The sequence below is a fragment of the Melospiza georgiana genome, chromosome 6 (assembly GCF_028018845.1).
Source record: "Melospiza georgiana isolate bMelGeo1 chromosome 6, bMelGeo1.pri, whole genome shotgun sequence".
Lineage (NCBI taxonomy): Eukaryota > Metazoa > Chordata > Aves > Passeriformes > Passerellidae > Melospiza > Melospiza georgiana.
The window spans coordinates 33,496,133-33,516,033 of record NC_080435.1 but is presented as its reverse complement, the minus strand read 5'-3'; positions in this window follow the sequence as shown (position 1 = coordinate 33,516,033).

The following is a 19,901-nucleotide window of genomic DNA, read 5'->3' as shown; positions in this document are numbered from 1 at the left end:
TTCATGTGCAAAACACCAGTTTCTGGGCACCAAGGAAACCCAAACGTCCATGATCTCAGACCTGAAAAAAATTGGGTTACTGGACAAAAACTAACCTGTACTGAGTTACAGCAGCATGGATGTCCATAGGTTACTGTGATTAAAGCACCACCAAAACTTAGCTTGGTTCTCTGACTTTTGTTGGAGCAAACTACTCTTTCAACTTTTCATTTAGAGCTAAGCCTGCTACCAGAAGCAGCTTCTGTAGGATCTATTTCTTGAACACTTTAAAATGATGTTAAGAGAAGAACTAACACATAAACAACTTGATGCTGTTCTTTAGGAAAGAAGAGTGACTAGGGTGGAGACTCTGACATACATCAGAGTAAGAAAATCTTTTCTCTCTGCATGTCTTTTGGTGCAATGTGATTGTAAAGCTCCATTTTAGGAATACAGAACTGGTAAGGCATTCGTTCATAATACATTCATGTTAACTTATAAAATATAACTGTTTGTACTGTGAAACTCTGAAATTGATTTTTGATTTTGTTTGGATATATTACCAGCCCAAAATTATTTTCATTCATTAATAAAACAAGTTAATATATTTCCATCCTTTAAACAAAACTAAGCACTTCCTGAAACGCTTAGTAACTGTCACAGCACACAAACTCCCTTCATGAGCTTGCCCAAATCTGCCTTAAGGGGGCTTATTTGATCATTGCTATCCCCCTTGTAAAAGCCACAGTCACCACAGCCTCCTCCCTTATGGCAAAGCTGTAGATGCACCTATAGATACATACAGGGACAGCTTTGGCCTCGCACTTGAGGAAGGTAACATCCTTTTTGTATGCAGGGCTCCTGTCAGGTTACTCATTTACAAGTTACTTTACAATATTCTTCTCCATCTTCTATTCTGTATGTGCATATGTGTGTACAGAAAGGCACACATGCATTAAGATGAAAACTGGAAAGAGCATATAAATATCCAGTCCACAAAGGGCTTTCTAAATTTGTAACACTTCACTCTTATCAGTACAACCAATCTTACTGATCTTTGCTAGGAAGCAGAAGTTCCAGGATAATAATATGACACAGAGAGTTGCTCCCTGCCTGCTGAATGAAATGTGGATTTAAAATTTAGGAAATATTTACTGTATATTTTAATATACTCAAATGTATTTAAAGTCCTTTATAGAGCAAGATAATTGTTAATTAAATGATCATGTTTCAGTTCATTTACATGTGTAATATTTGCATGATAAGGTGTTGTGTTATGCGTTTTGTTGACATTCTTATACTCTGCCAGAAAATATGCCACATAGAGTTAATGAAAGAAATTATATGATTTTGCTTGTAATGTTTATTTACTGTATTATCACCATACAATTTAATTATTCTGAGCAGTTGAGACCTGACTGTCATTACGCTCATGCAGAGATAGAGCAAACATTTGGAACTGTAATGGTAATACTCTAACCACTTTGCATGAAATTATAGGCAATATTTAAATTTCTCTCCAAACTTAGAATAATTTCAGCCTGGGAACATACGTTCTACTTCAGGTTTGGGGGGCTTGTTTATTTTCCTTCCTAATAACTAGGGTTATTTCTAAGTCATTTGAGTTCCTTTAAAAATCAGGCTTTTGCATGCTCTTGAATGTCTAATAAACAGTTTTGATTTGGAAATTGAAGCTGGCAATTGATTAGACCGCTCTGGAGCACAGTATAGCTCCACACTGATGAGAGCTACTCATATAGATTTTACTGAAGTAAGGCAGTGCAAATTGCAGCTTATAGACAAGCACCTTTCTTAGAGAGCTAAATGACAGATACTTGCTCTTTCATTGACTTGAACTTTTCTGCAAGCAATAATATAGACGTGGTAAAAATCTGGGCAGTAAAATCATTTGCTTAGATTTTAAATGGCTGGTTTGAGACCTAATCTTGATCTTGTTAAATTTGCTGGTAAAATTCATGTAAACATCAATTGGAGGTTTAATCCTTTTGTGGATTAAAATGTTCTTGCCCATAAGTGGAGATGTTAGCTATTGGTACACCTGAAAAAAAAAACCCCAAAACTGTAAAACAATCATATCTGCCTGAGTCTAAATTAGATGGCTCCTTCAATATTCATACTTGTGGTTCAGCAGAGGGGGAGGTTATCCTTCACAAGGCACACTGCTTTAGACTTACTGAATAATTCACTAAAAAATGAATACTGGAAGAAATGTACTTAATGCTTTACTCAATTCTGAAAGTCTGATCAAAATGTGTGACTGGATCAAGCAGAAGCTTGGCACTAAATCTGATATGCCTTTCCTAAGAGGAAAATGCTCAAAAGATCTGGAGTATTTTGATTGGTAAATTGACAATTGGGATTGCCTGGGGAAGTGGGCAGGGGCAGAAACTGTTTTACTGAACAGATAAGAATTCTGAACACAGCAGGAAACACAATCTACAACGCTTTCCAAAAATGCTGGCACTGATATTAAACATGTATACCTCATTCCACTTGAGTAATAAGAGTATTGTGACTTAAATTTATTTCTCATGGTGAGGAAAAATGCATCCCACTGAGATAAAGCACTAGAATAACAATGAGACAGCCTGGAGGATGAGCTCTGTGCTGTTCACTGTACACCTGGGCTGTAGTGCCTGCCAGCCAGGTCCCATGGCCCCTCCATCCTATGTCCCGCAATCCTGTGCCAAACTGGATCCCAACAAAAAGACTGCTGGAAATGTTGCTATGCTGCATGACTCCCAAGCTGCAGTTCTAGCTGATGAGAGCTAACGGCAATAGTATTAACTATAAAGCACTATTTGAATGCTAAAAGCATGAATTCTAGGTTGTTTTGTACTTCCTGCTCATTTTTCTTTCCCGATCCAAGAGGAACTGCAACAAAGGGTCAGTCTCTGTCTTCCAATATCCTTATTTTATAATCCAAGAGAATCTGTAAAATAGAAAACACTTCTGGCCAGGGGGAAAATATCTCACCCGCATAACTGCAAGGTGCCTTTCCTAGAACTTGCCTGATTCAGTTCCCTAAACATGGCAACTCCTACTTACTTTCCCTGAACAAGCTCAGCACAGTCTCATGCATGTGCCCCATCAGCAGCTCGCTTACCCTGATCCAAGGACACCTGGACCAAAAATGTGGGTTTACTACTGAATCTTTTTCAGGATCAAAAGAAAAATTATGCTGCTTAAAGCCTTCCTTTGGGTGCCACAGGCCACCAGCCAATCTTAGGGCACAGTAAGAAATACCCCATGCTTTCTTGTCCTTCTCTCCATGGACTCTACATCAAGCTACACTTGGATGTGATGGGAAGTACAGCCTCTCCTTGAATACTAAGGAAATGTTGTTATGCAGTAGCCCTTGGTGATTTATTGTTCTATAAAGAAAAATATGGGGAAAGAAGCCATCAAACAGCTCAACCAGGACAACATACTTCAAGCTGCATCTCCCTGTGTTTAGCAGATGACAAAGACATTGAACATCAATAATGAAACCATGTGGACTAAATTTTTTACCCACTCTATTCCCAGTTCCACTTTTTCTTGTGGCAAAGTCTGGTTTTGGCATTGATGTGTTGATCTGTTCCAGTCATCCCTCCCATCCCTTTGATTAAATTAGTTGCATATGTAGATTTGCTTTTGTGTGTTTTCTAATATCAGATAGCATCTAATACTGCATCTCTTTCAAAGGAGAGTAAGAAGAATGGGCAGAAGCTACATTTTACCAGTAGGTTTCCCTACTGTCCTCTCAAAGAATGTAACACTCTTCTCCTCAGACTTCTCTCTTTTTTTGCCTTATCTCCATATATCTTGAAAAGTTCTTTGTGTTTTAATTTCTGTTAGCTCACTCTCCTCTATTGAAAATACAAGTATTTTATTAATAAAATACATAGAAACACAAGCAGATTCCTTAAAATATATTAAAAATAAAATAAAGATTTTAAAAAGCTGAAAAAATCAAATTACATTAAGAAAATAGCAACAGGCAAATGTGATCCCACACCATTTCCTAACTTGTGGTATATGAGGAGGCAGTGATAGATTTCATGCTGTGAGTGTTTTATAACTATACTGAAAAAATAGCATTTTATTGTAGGTTTGTTTCAGACCTCAAAAGCCTAATGATGGTCATGCCAAAATAGCACAACATGGAAGTGGTAAAATAAACCCCAAGCAGATGCTTCATAGGAATATTCTGTGCTGTATGATTGCAGGGTTTTACTAGGGAAGGCTTTCTCATGCAGATAGTCCAATGGATCATTAGTGAACCTGCCAGTCTTAGTGAACATTTCTGTTCTCTGTGATGATATAATTCCTCTTCCTGATCCTTAAAACTTGTTTACTCATGTATTTCTGCATTACAAAACCTGAGAGATTTATATATCATGCTAAATAGACTAGATCACTAATATATTGTAGAGGAAGTCTACTGAAAGTAGAAAATAAATTTTTCAGTGATACCATTAAGAAAATATTACTATTTTGTAGCTTTTTCAGGTGCACTTCTGCAATTTTCACCAATTCTAGTTTCCATGTATGAGTTACCAGACACATGCATTTGGGGAAAAGGATGTGTAGTATACATAGAAGAATGACTCACAGAAGAAAAGGGCAGAAAAAGAAGGGAGAGAAATATCTAAAATGGGAAATGGATGGCAAAAGAGAACACAAAATCAGCAAAGTGTGAAGCCAAATTTGGGACAGTTTTAAAATCTAAAAATAAAGCTTTCAAATAGATACAAATAGGAGTAGAATTAGTCTGATCTTCTACAGGGGATCTCTCCTTAAAATACTATTTGCAGTCAGATTGAAAGGGATTTTATTTTAAATGCTGATTACATTTTGTGAGGTGCAGCCTGAGAACCATGATTTATGTACGGAGACTCCTACGTAATATTAAAGATAAAGAGAATTATTTGAAGCTAGAGAAAAATATTCCAGCTCAGCTCTTCATCACATTGGCTGATTAATATTGAGCCTTTTGTGTATTGCCTGATACCTGCTACTGCTCTTTCCAGCTGGTTATTACCTGCTCAGCTGTAAGAGGAGAGAGCACCATTTCTTTTATCTGGATGGTAGTTATGTGTTAGTAACAATCTTGCTTGGAAAGACCAAGTGATTCATCCAAAATGATGGAATGGGGTGTCCTGATGCAACCGAAGGTGGCACAGAAAGAGCTTCTGAGTCTCTGTGGGTTTTGAGATGAAGTAGGATTTATTCGTGATGGTGCAGCAAAAGAAATGCTCTCAGAACTGTTTCTAAGAATAGCAGGATGACTTCTATAGCAATCCTGTGAGTAATTTGAGAGCAGCATCTATTCTGTGTTTCTGAATCCCATGAGAACATTTGAAACATAAATATATATAATTGTACAACAGCTTTTTTTTTTTATTTATTTAAAATAGCTTGACTTGCATAATAAATTTTCTGCGGTCTACAGTGTTTGAAGAATCCTTGTGTTATTTGGAAAGCAAAAGCATGCACCAAACCTTATTTCTTTACCTTATCTGTGAGCTAATGACAAAAGTCTATGGAAATGTAAGTGGTAAATTTGAAAATGAAAATCTGGGAGCTTTAGCAAGGCAGCTGAACCACAAGAGAATCATTCTCAGAAGATTCATTAAGATGCTGGCCAAGTTTCTTCTATGTGTTTCATTTAATAGAAGAAATCACTATACAGTAGCTAACATATATGATCAGTGAAATACACCCATGGCCAACATAAGAGATAGTAATGGTCTCACAGTTTGAGGTAATCCCAAAGCAAATATCAGCCACTCCCCAATCTTGAAAGCCATTGATTACAACTCTCTTTCTAATGGAAAATCAAATAAAAGCATTGACACTGTTAAAGAAAGGAAAATGCGATGTGGAAAGATTAAAGGACAGACATCCTGATCTAGCTGAACCCATCTGAATGCAGCCAAAACTTTCAGAAGATTAGGAGTGGCAAGAGGCAGCTCCTTTTGCATTCTCAAAGTCTTAAAGGTGTTGGTCCCAAGATCAGACTGCATCAGGACTGCCTTGTATCCAAACCATGAGATCCAGAGAGTTTTTTAGCAAATTATTGCAAAACTATATATTCCCAGTAAGAGTGTCTTTCCTTTGGAGACATCTCTTGCACTTCTTGGTTGACAGAAATCAAAGAGACCATTTCCTGTAATATAGAAGAATATGGTTTCTTTACATGCCATATAGCTGCCATAAGCTTATGTTTCTCAATAATATAATTTTACATTCTCACATAAGGCAGAAATTTGATCCCAAACCTTCTATAAGCCATACAGCAGCATTTCTAAAAGCAAAACTGAAAATGTATAGGTAAACATATGCATATTTGGAAGTTTGCAATATTTTTAGATCAGTAGTAAAGTGAAGCACAGAAAATTCCCCACAATAAGTGCATATGAGTCTTAGAACTTGAAAATATATACAGGAACAATAGGCCATAAACAAAGATTGCCTGAAGGTCCCAGTTAACTGCTACAGTCAATGTGATCTACATAAATGCTAAAGTAATAAAAGATAGCAAAAGCTTATTGCTACATATTGCAATCAATTCTCCACCTCAAAATTCAGCAATATTTTGAAAGTTTATAAGTAGTAAGAAATTTAGCACCAGATCAAGAAAAATGGCCTCCTTGATTCTTTCTATATCTTTGTCCCATTTTGTCTATTCCTGCCCTTTAAAAAATTTTGACAAAAATAATTTATCCTACTAGATCATTAATAATGTGAAGCAAAATTTTTCTGATGGTTTCAGGACATTGGGAACAAAAAAAATAAACAAATGTGCTGAATGACTGTTTTGCTTGACTCCTTCTCATCCCTGCAGATAAACTAACTTTCTTTATCTGTTTTGAACAGTGTTTATAGGAGTGCTTCTCAGATGGTATTTTTATTTTAACAGAGGTAATTACTATGCTGATTCAGGACGGCATATCAGCAAAGAAATGGTATCTCAAGACTTCATTGATGGTAATCTAAAAGACAAGAGTCCAAATAACATGCTCAAAGAGTATTTTTCACTGCATGGCCTTTTGCAGCTCACCAGGAGTCTGTGTCCTTAGCACAGCACATTTCTAGTCAAATGACTGAAAAAAAACATTTATTTGCTTTTACATTAACACTCGCTTTTGCACAATAGGTGGATTTCTGCATAAAATATGTCAGTCAGCTGCTTTCTCCATTAACTTTCAAGAAAGTTTCACTCTTCGATGCTCTCTTGAGGCTTATACTCCTTATTTCCCAAAATGCTTTACCAATCCACTTTTAGCATGCCCACTCTTACTGTTCTAAATTGATGCATAGCCAGTCAAGCTAAATAACAGTTCCCAGCAATCTCAGATACGCAGCATTTTCAGGTACACATTTTCTAGTAACAGCAGGAGAATAATGTGTAGTTAACATATTTGAGTGAAATCAAGAGACCTAGAATCAATTCATGCTCCTACCACAGGGATTCAGTACAGCCTTGGGTAATCACAGCAGAAAAAAACAGATACACAACAGATATCCTCAGGCCTCTGATGAGGGCCTAGGTGTCTCACTCAGTCCAGTCTCCCTAGCCAATTCCAGGCTAGATGGAATGGACAGATAATAGGTGCCTCCCATTTCTGTCTGCAAACAGAACTGGACTTCCACTCCTCATTGGATTATTCTCTACATGCTCATTCAATGGCCAGTGCAATGAAGCCCAGATTTTGAGAACCGTAGACAGCAGCATCAGAGCCTACCAAGTAGGTACAATGCCATGGAAGAAAAATAGCCAGAAATGGGTTTTTTTTAATTTTGAACTGCTTAATTTTTCAAGAACAACTGAGATATAAATTTTCAGAAACAGCTGGAACATCCTCTTCTGAGGATAGGCTGAGGGAGCTGGGCCTGTTCTGCCTCAACAAGAGACAACTGAGAAGCGACCTTGTCCAAAAGGAGGTGGTCAAGAGGATGGAACCAGACTCTTCTCAGGGCTGGCAAGCAATAGGACAAGAGGCAATGGTAAGGAGAAGGGGCAAACTGATGCACAGGAAGTTCCATTTGATTATGAGGAAGAACCTCTTTACTGTGTGAGTGATCGAGCACTGGAACAGGAGTCTTTCTCACTGGAGATAGTCAAGAACAGTCTGGACACAATCCTGTGCCATGTGCTCTAGGATGACATGGATGTTGGACTAGATGACCCACTGTGGCCCCTTCACACCTGACCCATTGTGATTCATGCACATGAAGATATGTGTTCATACATATGGAAGTATATCTGTGCACACTCTTGTGTATGTGTGCATGGCTATACATGAATGAGTGTGTGTGTGTGGGTGTGTGTATGAAAGACATTTTAAAAATGAGGGTACTTCACAAGCATTTAGAAGATTGATTTAGCAATGGAAGAATTCAACCAAAAACCCAGAGCACATTTCCAGCCATGTGTTCCTCATTGTACTTGTCTGCATTTCCATCTAGAATGAATAACTGGAAACACTCTGTCAGAACACCAGATCACAAGAGGAGCAGGATGCTTCTTAACTACCACACATTTCATAAAGGAGAAAAGGCTGTTTGCTGTAAGTGTAAGTCAGATCAGGCTGAAGAGAAGCAATTCTGTCTCTTCCTCCCACACACAGACAATTTACACCTGCACAATTCTGCTGTGCTGAAGCATTTTAATCAATCTCAGAAAATCAAGAATAGAGTTTAAAATTCCCTTCTCAGGGAAGATCAGAGATGTAGGAATGTCATATCATATACGTTGCAGCTGGTGTGTGCACTGGAAATAATTAAAAATAGTTTCTAAAATCTTACTAAATTTTTTCATATATTTGTGAATTGGATTTAAGCATTAAATTAACTGAACACTGTTCTTTGTACAGCAAATACATGCACTTTGTTATTTACAGTGGGAGATTTTTTTTTATCCTTACAGAATGTGGAGGCTAATAGGAAATATGTAAAGCATTACTATTATCCATGATTCATTGACAACAGGGCAGTTTTTGTCCATACTTCTTCAGAAATGGTGTTTCTTACAATAGTGCCAACTAAGAAAAAGAGTCCATTTCTCTAAGCACTATGGAAACAGAATAATCTTAAAACAAGCCATACCTCAAACAGTTTACAACCTAAGGAATGAGAGAAAGCAGATTAGGGTTGTTACTCTTTATGTCTTGCCTTGTATAATGAAACTGTAAAGAATTATATAAATTGTTGCTAGTTCTGATGTAGTTTGTGATTTGCAGATTAAACTGAAACTAAGTATGGCTTCTGCCTTACTGTTCCAAGATACATTTGAATTTCTGGATCTGAATGAACCTGACAACCTTCTTTCTCACAAAGGCTTTTAGTTTTACTTCCACAGTTTTTTAATCAACCTTGGATGAAAGGGGAGACATGCTGAAGGTTTTCTGGTGCCTTCTAATCAGAATTCTAAATCAGATGAGGCATCAAAATCAGATCACACTTCTTTATACTTAATCTGAATATTTGTCCTTAATTGTTCTACAGTTGTTAAAATGCTCTCATATAAACTAGTGAACTGCCTGCAAATGTTAGCAGACTGAGCTAGCAGGGGAAAATTTGATGGACAAAAATAGATTTAAGGCCTTGAATGATAATTCTAATATCTTTGGGGGGCGGGGGGGGAGGGAAATCCTAACCAGTTATCCTGTCTCTATTTCTGTTTACAAAATGCCTCTTCAAATCTCATTTAAAACATATGCAGGAGCAGTGGTCTCCATGCCACCTTACAAACTGCAGATGTGTTTCTCATCCATTGTTGAAAGGAAATCATCAAGCTGCAAAAAGGCAGCAAGTAGAGTTCCTAAAGCACTGTTCTTGGATTAGTTCTATTTGCATCTGGATGGACATAGATGTCACTGAAAACAGCTGTGCTTACAAGATGGACCAAAAAAGCAAAATAATGGCAAGAAAGGGAGATATCACACCAGAAAAACTGGGTAACTTTGAGGACTGGAGTAGGAGAAATTAAATTCAAACACTAAATCCAATTTTAAACTAAGAACAAAAGTTTTACTGTAAAATCCAACCTTTTTGGCTGGAGGACACTCAGGAGGAGAAGGACATGTAAACATCAACTGGATACAAATCTCTTTGAGCTACCAATCTGCTATAACCAAAGAAAAAGAGAGATACATTAATAGGTCACATCAGGGATAGGGAAGGATTAATACCACTAGCATAGAACCCTAGCAATCACCCATATGTACAGTTCTGCACAATTCCATGTTCAAGAAGAATGAATTCAAGCTAAAGTAGTTGCAGAGATGGTATATTCAATTGCTCTGGGAAATGGAGAGCCAGGCATATGAGAAGAAAATTGAAGACTGTGGTCTGGTTCATCTAGAGTATGGGGACAATGGACTAAATATATTAAGGGGGGAAATAACTATTTAAGGTAGCAGACAGTGTTGTCATAAGAACACACAGGTATAATCAGAATAGATTGAATGACCAGATTTAGGTTGGATACTAAAATATTTTCTCTTAATTAGGGAATGAAGAGAGAGACCAGCTTCCCACTAAGTATGAAGGAGAAACACACAGGGTGTTCTAACACAACAGTTTGTTCTAACAAAAACAGCTCAGTACAAGAGAGAAATTATCTAACATAGGTGCTCATGCAAGCAGAGCCACATAAGTTAACTTACTGGTTTTTTGTCCTTATTACTTTATAGAATTCTTTTAGCTATGTATGCAAAGCTTCATTTTTGAATTGATGTTTCAGCAGAGTAATTGAACCCATTAATCCTTTGGGGTTTAACCCCACTAACTAACTAACCCCCATTAACCCCACTGAACTAATAAAAAAAAATACATGGGTTAAAATACTGGAAGTCAACTATTTTTGCCCAAATGATTTATGTGTGCCATGCTGCAGTGTGTAAGATGGGGACTCAGCCATCCAAAAAGGTTGTGATATTATTTTAAGTACAGTGTTTTCCAGGGCTTCCCAAAAGCCAACAGTTTTATTCCTTCCTGCTTGGTATGTTTACCACCCATTGTATAAAATGTTACTATAAAAAGAAATTTGTTAGTTTTATTACTTAAACCCTGGAGAAGTCAAATATTTCTAGAGAGCTGGTGAGCAGGCATTTTACTGACATGCCCATGTAACACTGAAATACACTGAAAAGAACTAATAAATTTTTGGCACATTTGTCCCTAAACCTGTGTGCCTGTGATCTGTTCACTAACATCTGACAGACTACAGACAGCTTCAACATCTTTTCCATTTTTAACTGACTGTGATGTCTCAAAAGAATCAATTTCACCACTGAGAACTAAATTATTCTTGAGCAAGTAGAGAAAACAATTCAACAGTATTTATGGGGTCCAGTCTTTTTCAAGAAGGATTGTGTCCTTTTTTTTCTATAACTCTCTGAGAGTTTTTCTATATCTCTCTGAGATCCAAGACTACCTTTTTATGGTTCACAAGTTGTCGTTGTAATCAACTTGGCTGCAGGCCCAAAGCAAGCTGTGTGACTCAGTGACAGTTGCAATCAGTGCAACCAGGAAAAAGACAAAGAGCCAATACATTTGGAATCCACAGCCATGGATGAAAATGTTTGGAGAGCTTTTCAAGAAGTCTATTGGTTGGAGAGTTTCAGATTAAACTGATGTTTAAAATATTAGAAGTCATTCTAAGGAACATGGACAGCATCTAATGCAGCCATCTATTTTTTTTAAGAGCATTATGTTTCAGATACAGTTGTTTTGTTTTTTTTTTTAATGCCCCACAATAAAATGTTTCAGTGCTGCTGTGCACTACAAGACTATTGTTTAGGAAAGGCTTAGACATGCTTTAATACAGGCAGCAAGTTGCACTATCTTAAAGAGGCCAAGAATGTCATCAACTGTGTATGCATGAGCTTAACTCCTAGAAATATCAGTGAGATTTAAATATGGCCTAGACAGAAAATTAGTTGATTTTATTAGGATCATGTACCATCCCAGAGCCCAATACATCTTCTTGAAAAAGAAAACGTTTCCTATTTGCAATTTGCAGATTGCTTTGAAATAAAAAATGTTACTTCAGTAGAAGGTATCTAAAATTTCTCTTCTTGTAAATAATAAAGTCCCTTGGTATAAATTTATTGAGCAAATTCTTTCACAAGCATTTTGGTAACATTTATGTGATCTGCTTGTGAGAGCAATCAGGAATCCATGCGAACACTGTAGGGAGGAGTTGAATCTAGGGTGAGATACAGACGATGTTAAATAGTTACACCTGTTCTGCACTTTCTGCAAGGAGAGGAAAAATGCACAAGCATATGAGAACAAGTTAAAGATATCCTGAATAGCTCCAACTTATGTAATAGTACTCCCACTTTCTCTGCTAGCAATTCATTGCTTCTTCATGAACAGAAATGTACTTTAAAGTCACCCACAATCACACATATGAATACAGTCCCACTCGCACATTTGTACAGCAATTCCTATAATATTACCTTGTATCAAGTAGCCTAAAAATGAACTTTTAAGGAAGAACACACAATATACATTTTAAATAGCCCTGAGAACTCAGCACATACATCAGTGAGAACTATGACATGTGCCCTTGTCACAAAGAGCCTTTGCTTACATAAAAATTGCCAGATTGGCTCAGATTAGTTGTCCATCGAGTCTTGAATCCTGCTTTTGAAGGTGACAAGTACCAGATGCTTCAGAGGCAGGTGCAAGAAACCCCCATACTGAACACTTATGTAATAGAGACGGTTCTTCCTAAAATCAGGCAGTTGGTGGGTGGCTTGTGCTTCACAGCAGGAGAGTTTATAATGCCGTGAAATGTTTATCTTCGTTATGTAATGTCGATGTGATTACCCATCTATAGTCAGCTTGGGCAAAAAGTGCCACAGGGCTTTTAATAAACACTGCTAATCAAGACCTTGTTTTATTTCTCAACTGAGAGACATCAGAGCAATTGAGGATCAGAGACCCTAGAGTATTATATCCATTTGCCAGACTGATCATCTTTTACAATATAGAAAGTACTCTAAAGTGGAGTTTGTTTGGCCATCTAAAAGGCGAGTGTCTGGCCTAAGCTAGTCATGAAACCAGAAATATATTCCAGTGCTGATAACTAGGAGCAGTGAATTTTTGGGGTTACACACGATGAGCTTGAATTGGGGAAGTAAGCAATAGGACTTTTTCCTTCAAGTCCTCCTTGGAAAAAAAAATGTCTTAGGCACATTAAATTAAAAATAGCCCAGATCTGAAGCAGAGAGAGTACAATTCTAAAATAATATTAATAATCTCCACTACTCTAGATGAAATATAGTTTTTTTTCTAAAATAAAAGGATAAATTTGCTCCAGAGTACAGAAGTAAGAATGGAAACTTGCAGTAAACAAAGTAGGAATGGAAATGTGAAGTATACATACCAAACTCATCTATAGTGGCTGTTTGGTTTTTAAGCAAGTTTGTATTGGTGTTTTAGATTTTTGTTATACTTCTCCAGGTTAAACTTTTCTCCAAGAGGCAACATGCATATGTAATGATCAAAATGAATTTGTTTGATAGCACAATCATGTCCTTAGTTAATTTAGCTCAACTCTATATGGCTTACAGAAATAAGGGCACACAGAGTAGTCATCACATTGGTTTCCAGCACAAGACCATTTGTAGGAAAATAAACAAGTACAGTGCAGAAAATCTCTGGGTTTAACATTCTTTTAAACTAAATTATTTTGATGAAGTGGCAAAAATAAGCATGGTGGAAGAAGATATTGGAGCAACTGGGCACCTATAGTGGTACAAGGCAAGTTCCCCCTCTGCTATCCTGTCACTGTGCAGTCTATTTTCTAAAGCAAAGACTATGTGCAACATTCACTTGCACTTGAGTCAACACTCCATTCAGATCTTGTTTATCCATTCCTGATTTCTTCCTGCTTCTATCAGACCAGAAGAGCTTGAGAGAGTTATATGTTTGCATATCTGAGGGACTCTTAAAAATAGAGTGGATATTTCCATTCTCATTTTTAGAAGTGAGAGAAATCAGGGCGGAATAAGAATTATCCTCCCATGGAAGTCAAGTGATGGAGGAACTTACTTCCTCATGACTGAACATATCAAATGGTAGTGCAAATGCTCCTTGTTCATTTTACTAAAAAAACCAGGTCTGCTTGAACTCCCTGCAGTGGTAAGTTGAAACTTACCCATCTGTGCCCTGAAATTAATTAAAAGTCTGCATAAAACTGACCACAGCATCTCAACTGAAATCTCTTCAACTACATTGCAAGTTCTTGCTCCATCACATCATACCCTGGAAATATTTTAAATGAATTTTTAAATGCCAAAGACTGCACAAAACAGGGTTGCAGGGCTGGGAGGAGAACCAAGACTGCTGATCCTGTGTTCAGTGCATTAGGCCACAGTTTCCCCTAGATAGGGCATTTCTGCATATGGCACAGAAATGTGTCTCCTGTTTCTATTTCATATGGGCTGAAATGACTGCAATTAATCTGTCCGCAGCTGCTGGCCAGCAGGTACCACTGTAATTTCTGAATATATTTGGGGCTTTCCCTTTGGAGGATCCTGAGAACTGATTTTCTAGGTGACTATTGATCCTAACAAGTCAAAAAGCAAAAGAAAAAGAAGAATCACATGAGAGCTTATATTAAATTAAGAACAATATTCTAAGTAAGACTTTAGCATGTTCTTCACAGAATAATTACTTCTTAGCATAACGATTTGTGAACAAAAGAGATTGCAGTGTACTTAAATAGTCAGTTTTCTTCCTTGGATTTACCCAAATTTTTGTACCAAGCCACACTTTAGGTTGGCACAACTCACCACTGCCTCCATAAAAAGCAGTTTTGCACTGTCACCATCTTCTTCCTCCCCTCTCCACGTTATCCATTCTTGTGTAAGCATGTGTCTAGTCATATGGTTAGCTGGAAATACTGAAAGACCAATCAGGGTGGTTTTCCCACACTAGTTTTAATCTAAGTGATCATCCCAGTGAAGTACATTGCCCAACACACAAATATTTGGGCCACCTAAGGTGCCACATAGGGAAGGGAACAGAGTAGGAGGAAGGTGAGGTTGATTGCTTCAGTAGCAATGCTGTCCTAACTGGCCTTACCTTAAAGCATGTAAAATATCACCAAAATCAAACATATACTAATCCCAAAGCACCCTGCAAGCATGCTCCAAAAGGACAGAATAAACTTTCTGAACAACTGATATCACAGACCACCACTGCAACTGCTGTGCACAAATCACATCTGCCACATCAACATCACAAGATGAGTTCCCCATCCTCCCACCTGGGTCTCCATCTTTCCAACACAAAGCAGTAATTTCTATCCAGATTGTTCTGGGTTACTGCAAATCATCAACTGGAATAATTTATGAAACCTTCATATTCTGATGAGTTAGATCCATTTCAAATACATTAGAATTGATAAGGATTTGATCCTAACATTGTATTGTATCTTGCTGGAAAACATTTTTTGAGCCAGTAGCATCAGTAGAACAAATAAGTTTTTCATGCCATGTGCAGTAACAGGATTCCTGTTTAGAACTTAACAAAATCTGATTTTGCTGATATACTAATATAGATTTAATCAGCTAGGTTTAGCTAAATCCTTATTAAGACGTGTAATGACCACCCAGTGTTTTATCTCACACTAGGATTGTGAATGAAAGCTACTGCAGAAGCAATTCCCAAATGACCTCTAATAATTTTCTTCAAAATGGCAGAACATCCATCTAACCTTCTTTTTTTTTTTTTTTTGTAAATGTATCATTAGCATCTGTATACAAACATACATAAGCATCATGGTGTTTTGTGGAGGCAGATTTCAAAACTTTCATATTTAGGACTTAGAGCTATGAATTGGTCACTTAAGTTCTGCAATGACTGACTAATCTGGATTGCATTACTTAACTTCCACTGATCCTATTATGGATTTTAAGATGTGAATGCCATGCAGATCAGAATTATGCAACCTAACCTCCATAATACATCTAAATATAATTCTTCTGCCACAGACTCAAGAGTCCTGCTATACTCCATGGCCACTCCTAACCACCTCTTTCATCAGAGGTGTCACACACGTGAAACTGTTTCAAGGAATGGTGAACCAAAAGACTGGGCCAAATGTTTATGCTTGCTACATGTTTTGCCCATGATGGTATTTGGTGAGTGATCTCTCTGCTGGACCTTATGGCAATGCACAAACCTTCAGTTATGTTTTCTCTCCCCAGTCCAGTGGCAGAGGGGAGTGACAGGGACGCTCTGGTGGGTGCCTGGTGTCCAGCAAGGGTCATCCACTACACTTACACAGATTTCTTGTATGTTATATGGCTTCCTAATAACAAGTATCTCCTTCATTTTGGTTTAGCAGTAACAGTTGCCTCCCCAGTTCTCATTTCAAAAGTGCCACAGCTATGAAAATGCTACAGCAGAGCAATGGCATTGACATATAAATTAGTTTTTGTAAAGGGCGATTTAAGAGGTGTTTGATATAGCAAAACATCAAATGCAACATAAAAATAATGATTTTAACCTCACTTGCCGTTTTCTATACTGAGCATATCTTGTCTCTAGCTAAGGAGTCACCTGTGTACCCACACCAAAAAGTGAGTACATTTCAGCAGCTCTAGTGAATAGAGTAACAGAAGCTTTCCTTTTTAGAGGTAACTTTTCCAAGGCATAGAGAAGGTGGCCAAATTTCAACTCAGAAGACTTAAGTGGTCCAGATTCTAACAACACAAAGCAGAAGCACAGAATTTACAAAGACAAGGCCCCAAAACATGTGGTGGTTGGAACAAAAAGTAGAAATTGTTTGAGGTGTCTGAATGGTGACATAAATGCCTAATTTGCCTCTGCCTTGTTTGCACAGGTAGGACTCACATACTACAGAAACAAACCATTTGCATTGAAAACACTTGTTCACTTAATTCTGCTCAAAAGAATTGGATGTGGAAAGCCCTGAAACCAGCTGCTGCTCAGCAAAATAACACCAGTACTCCAGGACTGTGTTCTTCAAGCTTTCTGACCTGGACAGGAACACAAACAAACAGGATTTCAGAATCAAGACACAAATCAGAGCAGATTTTCTGTCCTCTTTAGGATACTCAGGTGAGGGGAGGGAAACTGCTTGCAAGACCTCTGCATGAGACTGCCTGCAGCAGTTGAAGGACCTACCAACATGTGAAGAAGCAGTGGGTCCTTCTCCCCTCACTGCCTCCACACAGAAAAATAGAAGCCCAGGATGAGTCTCACATTTTTCAGTTGACAACTGAATACACATTTTAATCTTAACAAAGAAACTCATGAAAACTTTAAGAAGACAGAAATTATTTGAAATTATTTGTGGTATATTAAAAACCAGTTCATTTTATTGAATTGCTGCTATGAAAATAATTTTAGTATTAAATATATTTAAAGAATTAGCATGAAACGCGCACACCTAGATTAATGATTTTGACAGCATTGTATCTCATTCTTCAGATGCAGTGAATAGAGCTAGACCACCATCTGACAAAATGAACTATTCTTAAGCTTCCCTGCACAAAATCATGTTAATTGACTTATCTTAATCAAAACAACAACTTACAGAATGTTAAGTATTTCAACTTTAAAGCCAAAAGAAAATGAGAAATAAATTAGCAAGAAGTCACATTATCTTGCCAGTCACAAGACAGGAAGTTCTCTGAAAGGATTCTTATTGCTAAGTAGAATATTATACCCACAGCTAAGTTTTAAACACTTTTCATGTGAAGTGTAAAATTATATAAAAGTGGGTTTGTAAAGTATTTTTAGTATCTGGATGAGGTTGTGGCATGAATAACTTCCATTTTTGAATGTACTCTCCCGAAAAAAGAACAAAATTTACAAAGCAATTGGAAATTTCCCCCCCAAAGCCTCCTGGATAAAGAAGCAAATTTTAATATTGCAGATTTGAGATGTGTGCTGCTTGAAACATGTTAGTGTCTTTATCAGAGAAAGTATGATAACAGTTCACTGTAATTGCACCATTAAGTTTATGGTAGAACCCTTTTATAGAAACATGGAATTTCAATTTCTAGGAACATTGCAACATAAAGTATCTAGAAATGCAACATGCCTTTCCTTGACTTCTAGGTAAGATAAAAACAGATTTTGTTTACAATGCTCTAAGTAACCAAAATAAAAATCTGACTAAAACTATGTTTTAGTTTAGTGAAAATGAATTATTTCCTTAACAAATATGCTTCACAAATGCAATACTGCCCTGCTTCTGGGAATTCAAACAAATGATGCAAGTTTATAGTCTGGCGTTCAGTGATGTGAGGCACTCCAGATTCCCTTGAAATGGTGAGAAGTCCTCCCGATTTCCCATGTTCCTGTCTCTCTCTCTTGGGAAAAAGTCAAACCGGAGTGTGGGAATCAGACACATTATTATTGCCAGCGGAGCTTGCCCCATCCTTTTCAAACAGAAAGAGAGAGGAGGTCATTGCCACTCCTATAGTACCACCAGAGTAGGGGAAAATAATCTCAGCTACAGGAAAAAATGAAATGGGATCACAACTGACAGAGAAGGCTCTTAGAGAGCAGCTGTGAAAAAGTGAGGAAGAACACAGGAAGCCTGGGATAATGGAATGTGTATTGGGAAAGTCTTACAGCAGCAGCAGCAGCACTATGCTTTGGGTTCTCCATGAAGTTTGGACAATGAAATATATCAGTTGGCAAGTATGCATACAAAGACTAAGAAGGAAGAAATAAAAATCCAACCGACAGACAAAACCACAGTATAATCTTTTATTATAACTTAATTTACTTGATGGTCTGACTCATGATTTTTGAGTCCTCCGGGTTTGCAGCTCTGCTCCACTTTTTCATCAGATCAAGCGGCACATTTACAATGTAAGTTCCTGAATAGGGATTTGGTTGCTGCTGCTTCTTGATTTCACTGCTTTACTTAAATCAACTACAAATGCTTCCATGCCAGCATGCATTTAGAAAAAGGGACAACTCGAACTTACACAAACCCTCCCGTGCCGTCACTGCCTCAGAACCTCAGTTACGGAAATAATTACAAAAGGGCTCCGCTTTTCCAGGTCCCCGGAGAGGACACTGGCACAGCATCGCACGGTACGGCCGGGGCGGCGCAGCCCGGGCTGCCGACACCGCTCCCCCGGCTCGCCGGGGCAGCCGCTCCCCGCCAGCGGGACCCGGGGGCTGAGGGCGGGCGCTCCGGGAGCACCCATCGGCCAGGGGGTCCCGCTTCACCAAGTCCCCCGCGCTCTCCAGAGACGGCCGCACTTTCGCGGCTACGTTCACTCCGGCTTTAAAAAGTAGTCAAAGAGTGGGAGCCCAGCCCGCAGGCGGAGACTCCGACGCTCAGCCGCGCCTGCCCCGAGCCCCCAGCCTGAGCCGGGCCCTTCGCCACCGGCGGCCCGCTTCGTCCCCCCACTCTCGGGAGGCCCTCCCCGGCCCGCGGCAGCTGCCCCGGGGGTCTGCGCGGCCCCGCTTCCAGCACGAACCGCCCGGCGCGCCGGGGCCGGCGGGGCCCGGGAGCGGCGGCCCCGCGCCCTCGGAGCAGGAAGGAGCGCGGCAGCGGGCAGCCCGCGTATCCCTCCGCGGCGCCGTGCGTGCGTGTGCGGCGGCTCCCCGGGAAGCGCGTGAGGCAGCGCCAGGGGGAGGGAACTACTTTCAGGAAACTCGAGCGTCGGGCAGCGCCGGGCGCTGCGGGGAGGGCGGCGGCGCGAGCCCGTCCGGTGGCGGGCGCGGGTCAAGGGGATTACTTTCCTCCCCTCGCTCTTCCCTCCTCTCCCGCCTCCTTTCCCCCGTGGTTATTTTGGATCAAGCTGTGGCGGCGGAAGGAGCCTGAAGTCAACGCTTCCGCCCAGTTTTCCTGTGAGGAGGAGGCGGGGGTGGCCGCGAGGAGCCGAGGCGGCGGC